The sequence below is a fragment of the Miscanthus floridulus genome, chromosome 4, assembly GCF_019320115.1.
Source record: "Miscanthus floridulus cultivar M001 chromosome 4, ASM1932011v1, whole genome shotgun sequence".
Classification (NCBI taxonomy): domain Eukaryota; kingdom Viridiplantae; phylum Streptophyta; class Magnoliopsida; order Poales; family Poaceae; genus Miscanthus; species Miscanthus floridulus.
Window position 1 is genome coordinate 2,377,546 of NC_089583.1, and position 11,587 is coordinate 2,389,132.

The 11,587-nt window shown below is 45.8% G+C and overlaps 1 pseudogene; it reads right to left on the reverse strand.

Moving 5' to 3' along the window:
- Positions 1–8,398: 8,398 nt before the first annotated feature.
- Positions 8,399–10,450, reverse strand: LOC136550716 (SWI/SNF complex subunit SWI3C homolog; annotated as a pseudogene).
- Between the last annotated feature and the right edge of the window lie 1,137 nt (positions 10,451–11,587).

Here is an 11,587-nt window from a genome sequence, read left to right on the forward strand (position 1 = left end):
CAAATATGCATTGTTGAGTGAATTTGACAAGGTATTTTTAAATTACATCGTAACAAATTTAGTAGAACACGCTATGAAGAAGGAGGACGGTGGAGCATGAAATATTGATTTATTTTGCTGAGTGTTTTGTACCTGACACTCGGCGAAAAGAACAGTTGCCGAGTGTCATATAGGGGACACTCGGCAACTTCGTCGACCGGCCCCACTGCACAGTATCGGGCCATAATGAAACATAAAAAATAATGCCGAGTGCCCCAGATCTTGGCACTCGGCATACTCCTTCATATGCCCCCAGCAGTTAGCACCCCCAGCCCTCACCCTCGTGCACACAACACGCTGCACCACACACAACCGCACGTTGCCAACCCCCGCATCACCGCACCGCGCCCCGCCGCCTCCCCGCCCCACCGCACCCCGCCACCCGCGCGGCATCGCTGCCCCACCCCCGGCGCCGCCCGCCCTCGGCGCCCCGCCCCGCCCACGGCGCGTCCCACCCCCAGCGCTGCCCGCCCTCGGTGCCCCGCCCCACCACCGGCGCCGCCCACCCCCGGCGCCCCGCCCCGCCCGCGATTGCGAAGCCGTCGGACGACCTCGCCAGACCGCCGCCACCGCGACGCACCGACGCCGTTCCCGCCACGTCGCCGCACTTCTCCGGTGAGGAGAACAACCAGGTGTGCCAACCCCTTCTCTTTCCTTCCTGCTGTGCTAAATGGATCACCCAACCCCTATTAAACTAATTGGCTATTTTGAATTCGAATGTGTTCTATACATGTGCGCACATGTATTATGCCTGCTAACTTCGATTCCTTCCAAAGATTATCATGCATACATGTGCACACCCATGTTCTTTACTGGATCTGCGTCTGCAGTCTGTTTGCTTTGCTCTGAATGTTCTGTGCACTGAAAGTTTCCCAATCAAGACATTGATTTTGAGAAGAAACTTTAAAAAACCCATGTATTTGTCTATGCTTCACTTATGATTCTATTTGCTGGAGAGATCTTGTCATAGTTCTAAATTGCCATGTATCGTAAGTCTCTATTGCCATGGTTCTATTTTTTTAAGAGAGTTATCAGTTTGCTTGTACGAAGGCAGACTGGCCTTTAAAGTTCAAATTTCTGTTGAATAGCATGTGATTGAAGTGGGTACAGAAGTATTTTACTAATGTAACTTTGTTGTACAGAAGTGGCTATGCTTCCTGTTGCCTTCGTTTTGCTGGACTCTTTTCTCTCCCTCTTTCTGAAATTACATTGTGCTAAGCTTGAGCTGAGCTTTGTTATACCGTGATGTGTAAGAGCAAAAGGAAAACTAGCTTAATGTAGTGTACTAGCTTATACTGCCTCTCTTGGTGTTACCAGTAACAAACAAATATGATTATATATAGGCAAAAAGGAAAACTATCTTAATGTAGTGGACTGCTTAGATTGTTTGGGAATACAGCTAGCAAGGTTTTTTTTTTGTTTCCAGTAAGCTTTTAAATGGATCACATAGAAGGTTGCATTGAGTTTGACACATCATCCTTGTTCCATGCTAACTGAGGGCAACTTTTTTCTTTTTTGTATTAATGTATTTTATTTTCAGTAGTTACTGACATTTGGGCCAGACGGTAAAAGAACCAATTAGTTATATGCTGCAATTATATAAATACTGTAGAACAGTACTCTTGGACGGCATCAGAGTCATGCGTAAGTAGCTACTTTAAATTACAGCGATCACTCATGCATGAATCGGTGAAATAATCTCAGTGATGTATATACTATGATTTTCCTCTTATGATCATATTTCCCAGCTGCCCACTTGGGACCTTACTAAAGTGAACAAAAAGAGATGTAACTTTATTGTAGGTTTGATTTTTTTCAAAGCTGAGTTGCTACATAAATAGCACTTTGTTTGATCAAATATAAGTCCATCTCAGTTTGTCCAGAGTCAAAACATTTTTTAGATTTGGCTATTGTGGATGTGGTTGTCGGCTATCGTGCCATTGTATTTGTTGCAGGTTTTAGAAGCCTCCCCGTGCAGGGGAGGTGCTACCGAAATTTAGATTTGACACTACTATGTTCCTTTTATTGTAGGAGAGGCTATTGCAACGTCCTCGACTCGTCACTTTGCAGGACAACAAGGTGAGGCATACAAGACCCTTCTTTTCATATCATGTTCGTATATCACGTAACCTAGCTAGGCGTCTCCCGTTCGAAAGAGATACGATTGGAAATATGCAGATCTTTGCATATCTATAACCGTATCTGTTTCGAATTGTCCACGTTTTTTGGACAGCCCGAGGATGTGTAGATGCGGTTAGTTTCCATGCTCTACTCCGATCCGTGATAGAGTTTCGGCAGCATCTCCCTGTTGTTCTCCGGATACACAATCTCCCTTCCAGGACGTGTATTTGGAGAACAGCGTGGAGGTGCTGCCGAAATTCTGTCTCATATAGGAGTAGAGATGGAAACTAACCCCATCTATACATCCTCGGGTGGGATTAGGACCTATCTTCACCTATTAGATAGTATAGGAACGTGTAGATGCAACGTGATTTTTATATTACTCGTTGAGATGCTAGAGGATGGATGACCATGAGTGGATGTACACGGGCCGCTCTAGTCAGACTTCGTTGACCGCTGAATGAATTGACAAGACCGATGCTTTCTTGGAACGGGCATTTGCAAGGGTTAAAGAACTAGTGTCACTTGGTGTCCCTGCAGCAAATGTGCAAACACGCGTCGGCAAACCAAGGTGGTCATGGGTAAACATCTTTGCAAGAATGGATTTATGATAGACTATACTAGGTGGATCTACCATGGTGAAGCAGATTGTGGGAGAGACAAGGTCATGAGACAACGCATCGAGGAATATGATGGGGATGCCGGGGTAGGAGACATGTTAAATGACTATCATGAAGCACACTTCGATGAAGGACGTAGGGAGGAGGAGCCAGAGGCTACCGCAAAGGCGTATTATGACATGTTGTCTGCGGCACAGCAACCCTTTTACGGGCATTCCAAGGTTTCTTGCCATTGCACGCCTAATGGCCGTGAAGTCCCAGTTTAGCTTGAGTCGAGACGCCTTCGATGTTATGCTCATAGTTGTTGGCAGCCTGCTCCTAGATGGTCACATCTTGCCAAAGAGCATGTATGAGGCACAAAAACTCCTTCGTGCACTTAAGATGCCATACGAGCAGATACATGCTTGTCCGAAGGGTGCATCTTATTTAGGAAAGAGTATGTGGAAGAAAAGTACTGTGTGAAGTGTGAATTGTCTAGGTTCCTAGAGGTAGACTCTGGTGATGGTCAGAAGAGGCAGCTCGCAATCCCTGTGAAGAACCTACGGTACCTTCCTTTCATACCAAAGATCCAACGGCTTTACATGACTGAGGAATCCGCAAAAAAGATGACATGGCACAAAAACGGACGTCGATACAATCCTGAGAAGATGGTACACCCATCCGATGGTAAAGCTTGGACAAGGTTTGATGAGATTCATCGTGAGAAAGCTCTAGAGGCTCGTAATGTACGTGTTGCGCTGGCAATAGATGGGTTCAATCCTTACGGAATGGCGGCTGCCCCGTACACCTGTTGGCCCATGTTCGTTATCCTCCTCAATCTCCCCCTCGCGTCCTCTTTCAACAACAGAACATATTCTTGTCGTTGATAATTCCAGAACACCCGGGGAATAATATGAGTGTGTACATGGAGCCTCTGATTGATGATTTGGTCCGTGCTTGGGAGGAAGGGGTATGGACATACGACCGAGCTACAAAGACAAACTTCAAAATGCATGTTTGGTACTAGTACTCCCTGCATGACTTGCTGGCATATGGGATTTTCTGCTGCTGGTGTGTTCACAAGAGGTTCCCATGCCCAGTATGCAAGGCTTCTTTGATGTTCATTTGGTTGACGAAGGGTGGCAAGTATTTTTCGTTCGACAAACATCGACAATTCCTCCCTCCTGACCATCCATTCAGACTAGACATCAAGAACTTTACGAAAGATGTCGTAGTTACAGACCCTGCACCACAGATGATGATAGGAGCCACAGTTCTTGCTCAGTTAGACGCTCTCGAGGCCAATAAACAAAAAGGTGGTTTTGTGGGATATGACGAGCAACATGCTTGGACTCAGAAGTCGTGCTTGTGGAACCTCCCCTATTTTGATGATCTTCTTCTTTCACATAACATTGATGTAATGCACACTGAAAAGAATATCGTTGAGGCAATTTTTGGTACAATCATGGACATTCCTGATAAGACAAAGGATAATGTTAAGGCTAGAGTGGATCAAGCGAGGTTATGCGACAGACCAAAGCTGGACATGGCGCCTCCTAGAGCCAGCAAGTCGTGGAGAAAGCCTAAGGCCGATTTCGTCCTGACGAGGACCCAAAGGAGGGAGGTACTAGAATGGTTCCAAATGTTAATGTTCCCTGATGGGTATGCAGCGAATCTGAAGAGGGGAGTGAACTTAGCTACTATGCGAGTCAACGGGCTCAAGAGTCATGATTACCACATATGGCTTGAGCGCCTACTTTCGGTGATGGTTCGAGGCTATGTCCCTGAGCATGTCTAGCAGGTGCTAGCAGAGTTGAGCAATTTCTTCCACCAGCTTTGTGCCAAGGAGTTATCTCGTACCGTGATTGCAGAAATGGAAAAAATGGCGCCTGTGTTGCTCTGTAAGTTGGAGAAGATTTTTCCACCTGGCTTCTTCAATCCGATGCAACATATGACTCTGCACCTCCCATATGAAGCACGAATGGGGGGGGGCCTGTGCAGAGCCATTGGTGCTATTCAATTGAGAGACGTCAAAAGGTTCTTCGAACTAAATGTAAAAACAAATGCAAAATTGAAGCATCCATTGTAGAGGCATACATTCTGGAGGAGGTTTCAAACTTCACAACAAAATACTATGCTGACAACCTTCCTAGCGTGCATAATCCACCCCCTCGTTACAATGCCAGCGAAGATGAATCGAGCCTTAGCATTTGCCGAGGGCAACTCAGAAGTGCAAGTGGTGCAACCCACAAGATCTTGAAACATGAAGAGTGGCGCGCTATCATGCTGTATGTGTTGATCAACCTATCCGAAGTGGAGCCATACATGCTGTAAGTTCTCAACAAACTTGTTCTCAAGTAGTCACTATTCTGTGTCCAACTCCCATGTTTCTCGTTGGTACAGGGAATTTCATCATCAATTCTGGCATGAATCAAGGGAACCTACCCCGCAGGAAGCTAAGACCCTTCTCAGAGAGGGTGCGGGAAATGGAATGCTCGATTTCATTTCTTGGTTCAAACAGAAGGTACAGTCCAATTTAGCTCGAACTTAGTTTGACATTACAAGATGCTCGTACATGCGAATAATATAATGAACCACCCTGCTTGAACTTGCAGGGCCAAACTGATGCGTCTATGAGTGCCGAGTTGAGATAGGTTGCCGATGGCTATGCCTATAGGGTCAAGTCGTTTACCAGTTATGACGTGAATGGCTATCGCTTTCACATAACAAGCCACGAGCAGAGTCGGCCCAATCGAAGAACCACAAATACCGGAGTTTTTACGCCGGCATTGATGGGGTCGAGTACTACGGAAGACTTGAAGAAATATACGAACTCATGTTTCATGGTTGCAAACCTCTTAATCCAGTCATATTCAAATGCCATTGGTTTGATCCATCAGTAGTGAGACGGGCCCCTAATCTTGGGCTAGTCAAAATTCAACAATCATCCGTCTTACCAGGAGACGATGTCTATATTGTGGCTCAACAGGCCACGCAAATTTATTATATCTCATACCCGTGCCAAACCGACGACCGTCTTAAGGGTTGGGATGTTGTGTACAAGGTATCGCCACATGGTAAAATACCTGTACCAAACAATGAGGATTACAACATAGACCCCAACACATATGACGGAGAGTTCTTCCAAGAAGATGGGCTCGAAGGGGGTTTTGAGATAGACTTAACCGAAGTGATCGGAATGGAAGTAGACAATGAAAGGGTTGCTGACGAGGACGCTGGAGACGAGGTTCAGAATGTGAAGGACTTAGAATTACTTCAACGATTACATTTAGGCAATGACAGTGATGACAACATTCCCGAACATGATGATTATATCAACACGCGTGATAGTGATGATGAGACTTATGATCCAGCTAATCCCGATCATGAAATTATTATTTCTAATACATGTATGAGCCGTACTAATTTATTTATTATTTGTTATATCTTTCTAAGTATGTTTTGTTTATCTGTGCTGATTGGTTTACTCTTTTTAATTGCGGGTGATTGAACAATGGTGGGTGGTATGAGGAAGATCGCAACGCTTTATGGAAAGATGCCAGCTTCAGGGTCAGCTTCAGGGAAAGGTCAAGGGAGGGGTCGAGGCAGGGTGGAGGGAAGGGTAAAGGGGCGAGGCCCCCGTCGCCTGTAGCTCCCTCGTCGTCGTCTGAGGAGGAGCTACCTTCCGCACACGCCTCTGGTGACGAGGAGGAGGTATAGGAGGAGCAGGAGCAGGTGGAGGAGGAGGCAGTGGGTCCCGAGGTCTGGTTGCGAGGTCCCTCGACCCTCCTGAGGCGACCGATACCTCTTGAGAGACGCCCGATGGTTTGACCCTTTGGGAAAAAGTAACTTTAGATGTTCTCAATAATTTTTCATTTGATATGTTGAAAATTACAATGGAAACTAATAATTTATCTTAATCACTTGGGCAGAGGTTGCATTAAGGTCAGTGGGGGTGATCACAACCGCAAGGTCAACGGCATCCTTGGCCTTTTGTGCAGGCTACACTTCCCTGGCTTAGTGCAGTTTCGCGAAGAGCTGCAGCCGGCCTACACGTGGGACCACTACGTCACCGCCCTCGACGCCGCTGATCGTGACGGCAGGGTATTCCCCAACAAGGCAGGAGCGGGTGAAGGGAGAGCTATGGGTAAGTATTCCTCGCACTACATTGCTCAATACATCACATTCACTGGACATTCTTGAAGTAATGACTGTATACATCGCGTCTATATATAGGACTTCTACAAATGCCAGGAGGGGTACGAGGCCAAGGCGGCCTCCATCTCTGAAGAAGCCACCAAGAAGCTCATGAAGGACATGCACTACGAGGCGCGTGTCCAGGCCATCATCGACTACTATGCTCAACACAGACGGATGAAGGTTAAAAAAGAAGAGGCAAGAACAATGAACCTGACCCGGGAACAATTCTTGCAGGTACATATAGAATATTAATACTTACTTTTTATGAGATTAATTACGCTTAATTTTATTTTTTATATGTCATACACTTGATCACGTATGTGCCTCCGTACTGGTGCGCCCAGCATGCCCAGTGCTGGGAATACATGGTGGACAAGTGGGTGGAGCCCGGGTGGGTGGAGACGCACAACGCTTGCCGGGACCGACATTTGCTGATGCCACGTGCATCACACCATCAAGGCTGCTTGAGCCTCGATGAATATAGGGAAAAATGGGTACACGAATTCATTTCTTTACGCGAATTCATTTCTTTATTCTAATGCTCAATTCTGCATAATTTCTAATCATTTTGCATTTTTGCCGCAGTCGTCGTCACATGATGGCCAACCTTGCTCCCAGTTCAAGGCATGGGTTCTGTCCAAAAAGGGCAAGGCGACGGCAAACATTGACTTCAACCCGGAGGACCTGCCCGAGGCGTACAGCGATCCCAGCATCCACAGCCGCGTCAGTGAGTACACGGTGATGGCAAGGCTGGTTCATGGGCCACAGTTCGATCCGAGCACCAAGGATATTGATGGAGAAATCGTGATGAGGGTGGGAGGAGGCAAGAAGCATGGCCAGTACTGGATTGGCGACAGTACACTCGACACGGCCTCTACTCCCACTCTCTCCCAGATCCGAGCAAGGAGCACGAGCTCGAGCCCGGCGATACTGCCCACGGCCAACCACTACACTAGTTCTAGATAGGAGGCTCTACAGGTTATTTCTATTTTATTCATCGTTCGTTGATTGGTACGTACTTTAGCTTTGCATTGTAACACTTGGGATGAAATGTTATAGGCCCAGGGTGGAAGCATAAATGAAGCAACGGGAGGAGATGGAGACTGAGGATGGAGGAGATAGGAGGCGAGGATAGGTGGCCGAGCGGCTAGAGGATGGAGGAAGAAAATCGGTTGAGGATGGACCAAATGTTCTAATACATGCAGAATTTTGCATCGAGTATGGGGTCAACCTTTGCCACCGCCACCGATGCTATTCCCTTCACCTCAGCCACCCACAACTACTCCTGTGAGTCACTTGACACCTTGATATCTCTCATAAAATATTTGACATACTTTTAGGAATGTGTTAAATAAGCTGTCCAAATTGTCAGCAAGCTCCTTTACTGCTTTCAATGAAAAAAGTACTCAGGGATACATAGGAAATAAGATCATGTTCAAAATATAAATTTATTTTGACTGGAGCAAGTATTTTGCATCTCCCCTGCACTGGGAAGAAGAGGTGGCCTGGGAAAAGAGGTACACAAGGGCGCAGCAATATGGGGACAATATAGGACCTAATAAAAAAACTTATATGACAAACACATACATCACATAAATGAATTACAGTGATGTGTTTATAAATGATATAACGCTACATCTGACAAATCTAAGCTGAGTAAAAAAATTCTTATGAACAATTCCCCTATCATGCACTAGAATTGTTTCCAGAAGATGATCTCAGCAACTGATGGTGGTTAGGAGCAATCGAATTGGGCATGCCAGAGTTGAACATGATGTTTGATGCCTATGGCGATGGTTGAGTCTGGATGGCTGAGAGTGGTAGGCGAGGGCCGAAAGAGAGCATCTGCGGCCGCTGATGTAGGAACGGCATCTGAGGCATCTGAGGATGCCCATGCCCCTGCATGTTGTTGGCATATGTGGCTGGCATGCTGGTCTGTGGCATGGAGCCTGGCACACCGACTGGTCTGGGGCTCATGCCTGCTGGATTTGATGGCATGGTGCTACTGCCCCCTGGTAGACCGCTTCCGGTGGGACCTAATAGCCTGACCTCATCCTGACTCGTTCAGCTGAAATCCTCTGTCTAACCCTTTCTACTAGCTCACATTCCTTCAAGAGCAAGGTCTCAACTTCCGCAAACTGCTTCAGCTTCAACTCCAATCTCTTTAACTGCAAATTGAGTGTTGCAATATCAATAAGCCATCCTCAGCAAACAACATACTAGAGTAAGTGTGAATAAGGGTCTATCAAAACAACTACCATGCTGGTACCAGAAAATTTAACCCTACTCTGACTTGGATCCAGCAAAAAAGCTCACTCATACTATATACTATCAAGCTAGGCTAGGAAACAAAACTTAGTTCCAGGAGTGCCAGACTGCTTTTCTAATTTAATTAAACAGGCAACTCTAATATCAAGGGACCCGAAAGTCTTAGCCGACTTCTAGAACCTAATACCACTATACCAGTTTTCATCTAACGATAAGTCAGATGTGAAGGGGCTCAAACAAGTCCAGCGCCAAGCATGCAACAACAAATGGTCCAGTTCAGTAGAAATCTACCACCCCTAAATCAACGGCTTGACTCAGTCACAACAAATGGAGACAGCTGTGCATGCAAATCAGATGGCGAAACCCATACTAACCTGATGATTTATTACAGTAGCAGCTAGCCTTTGAACTTCACGTTCCTCTTGGTCGGCAAAGAGCTTAGACTTCATTGCTGCTGCTGACAGACCAAACATGGCAGCATGTTTCACATTTTCTGGAGAAACTGGACTGGTGAAGCACCTGTTTGGAAAATTAATGATTCTTTTAACATTCATGTCTAGAGTGAACTAATCAGGATTTTGCTAGCAACATTGACTGTAGCAGGTATTAAATACAAAGCAGATACTATTATGGTTCCGAAATTTTGGATTTGTATCCATTGCCCATACCATCAGCATGCATGCCTTCTGAACAGTTTAGGAGAGATTCCTAGCTCACTTGGTAATCTTTCTTCCCTGGCTTTCTTACTGCTTTCTCATAACAGTTGAGGAGGAAGGATTCCAGAGAGCTTAGGTAAGCTTAAAACCCTGCAAGCACTAGACCTCAGCTATAACAACTTGTCAGGCACCGTTGCACCTGCACTTCATAACATCTCCTCTCTTACTTTTCTTGGACTTGGGGCCAACCAACTTGTTGGTACGCTTCCCACCAGTATCGGCAACATCCCTTATAAGCATCACAGAATTGATATTGGAAGGGAGCAGGTTTGAAGGTCCAATTCCAGCTTCACTGGCCAATGCCACAAATTTGCAATATCTAGATCTCCGTAGCAATCCATTCACAGGTGTTATTCCTTCACTGGGATCCCTGACCTTGTTGAGTGGCAGCAGCACGTAGCCTGCTGTGTGCTTAACACCATGTTGCGAACTGGCAGCAGGCACGTAGATATGTGGATGCTTGCTAATTCCCTTATTTTTAACATGCAAGTAGCCTGCTGTGTGCATAGCACGAATTTAAGTGTTGCATTAGTGTTGAATGTTGTGATTACAATTACAGTATGCTGTAGATGCACACCTTTCGATACTGAAATTCACTTTGCAATATGAAGTCTAACACTGTTAAAAAGGAAAGCTAACACTGATTCGAATACTTCTCTTTTGTGCAGAATCAATCGGCGGCATCAAATAATCAGTCTCAAGACCCTGGATTTGTCGCAGAGGTTCCAAGGGCCTACGCAGTGATTGCATTTGCATTGTGGCTTATTGTGACTTAGTTGTGACTTGTGATGATGATTTATAATTGTGATAATGGTTTATTGTGACTTGTGATGATGGTTTATTGTGAATTATGATGAATGGTTTATTATACCTGTGACATATAATTATGCCTGTGATGATGTTTTGTTGTGAATTGTCATGGTTTTTTGTGAATTGAGAGGGGTCCATTATATGTGACAGATTAGTAAAAAAGGGGGGGTCTTGGTCGCTTTGCCGAGTGTAACACTTGGCAAAGAGAGGAGTTGCCGAGTGTCAAGGCAAAACACTCGGCGAAGAGACCATTTTCTGTCATTCTGGGAACCTTCTTTGCCGAGTGTTTTGGCTTTGACGAGTGTATTCCAATGGACACTCGGCAAAGTGACCATAAAATCTGACCGTTGCTCGCTTGTTTGCCGAGTGTTTTAGGCGTGCCACTCGGCAAAGTGTCTAAACTTTGCCGAGTGTTATCGCCGTGGCACTCGGCACATTTTACAAACTTTGCCGAGTGTTTTCGGCAAACTTGAGAAACTTTGCCAAGTGTTTTCGTGTTGACACTCGGCAAAATTGAGAAACTTTGCCGAGTGTTTTCGTCCTGACACTCGGCAAACTTGAGAAACTTTGCCGAGTGTTTTTCCGTCGTGCACTCAGCAAAATCGACGTCACCATTCCATCCCGTCAAATTTTTTTTTGCCGGGAGTTTATTTTTGTCGAGTGTTTATTGACACTCGGCAAACTGTTTGCCGAGTGTCCGATAAAAAACACTCGGCAAACTACTGTTTGCCGACAAATCAATGGCGTGTGCTGTATGCTGAGTGTAACACTCGGCAAAGCGTTTGCCGAGTGTTTTTGGGCCTTTGCCGAGTGCCCCTGGCACTCGGCAAATCT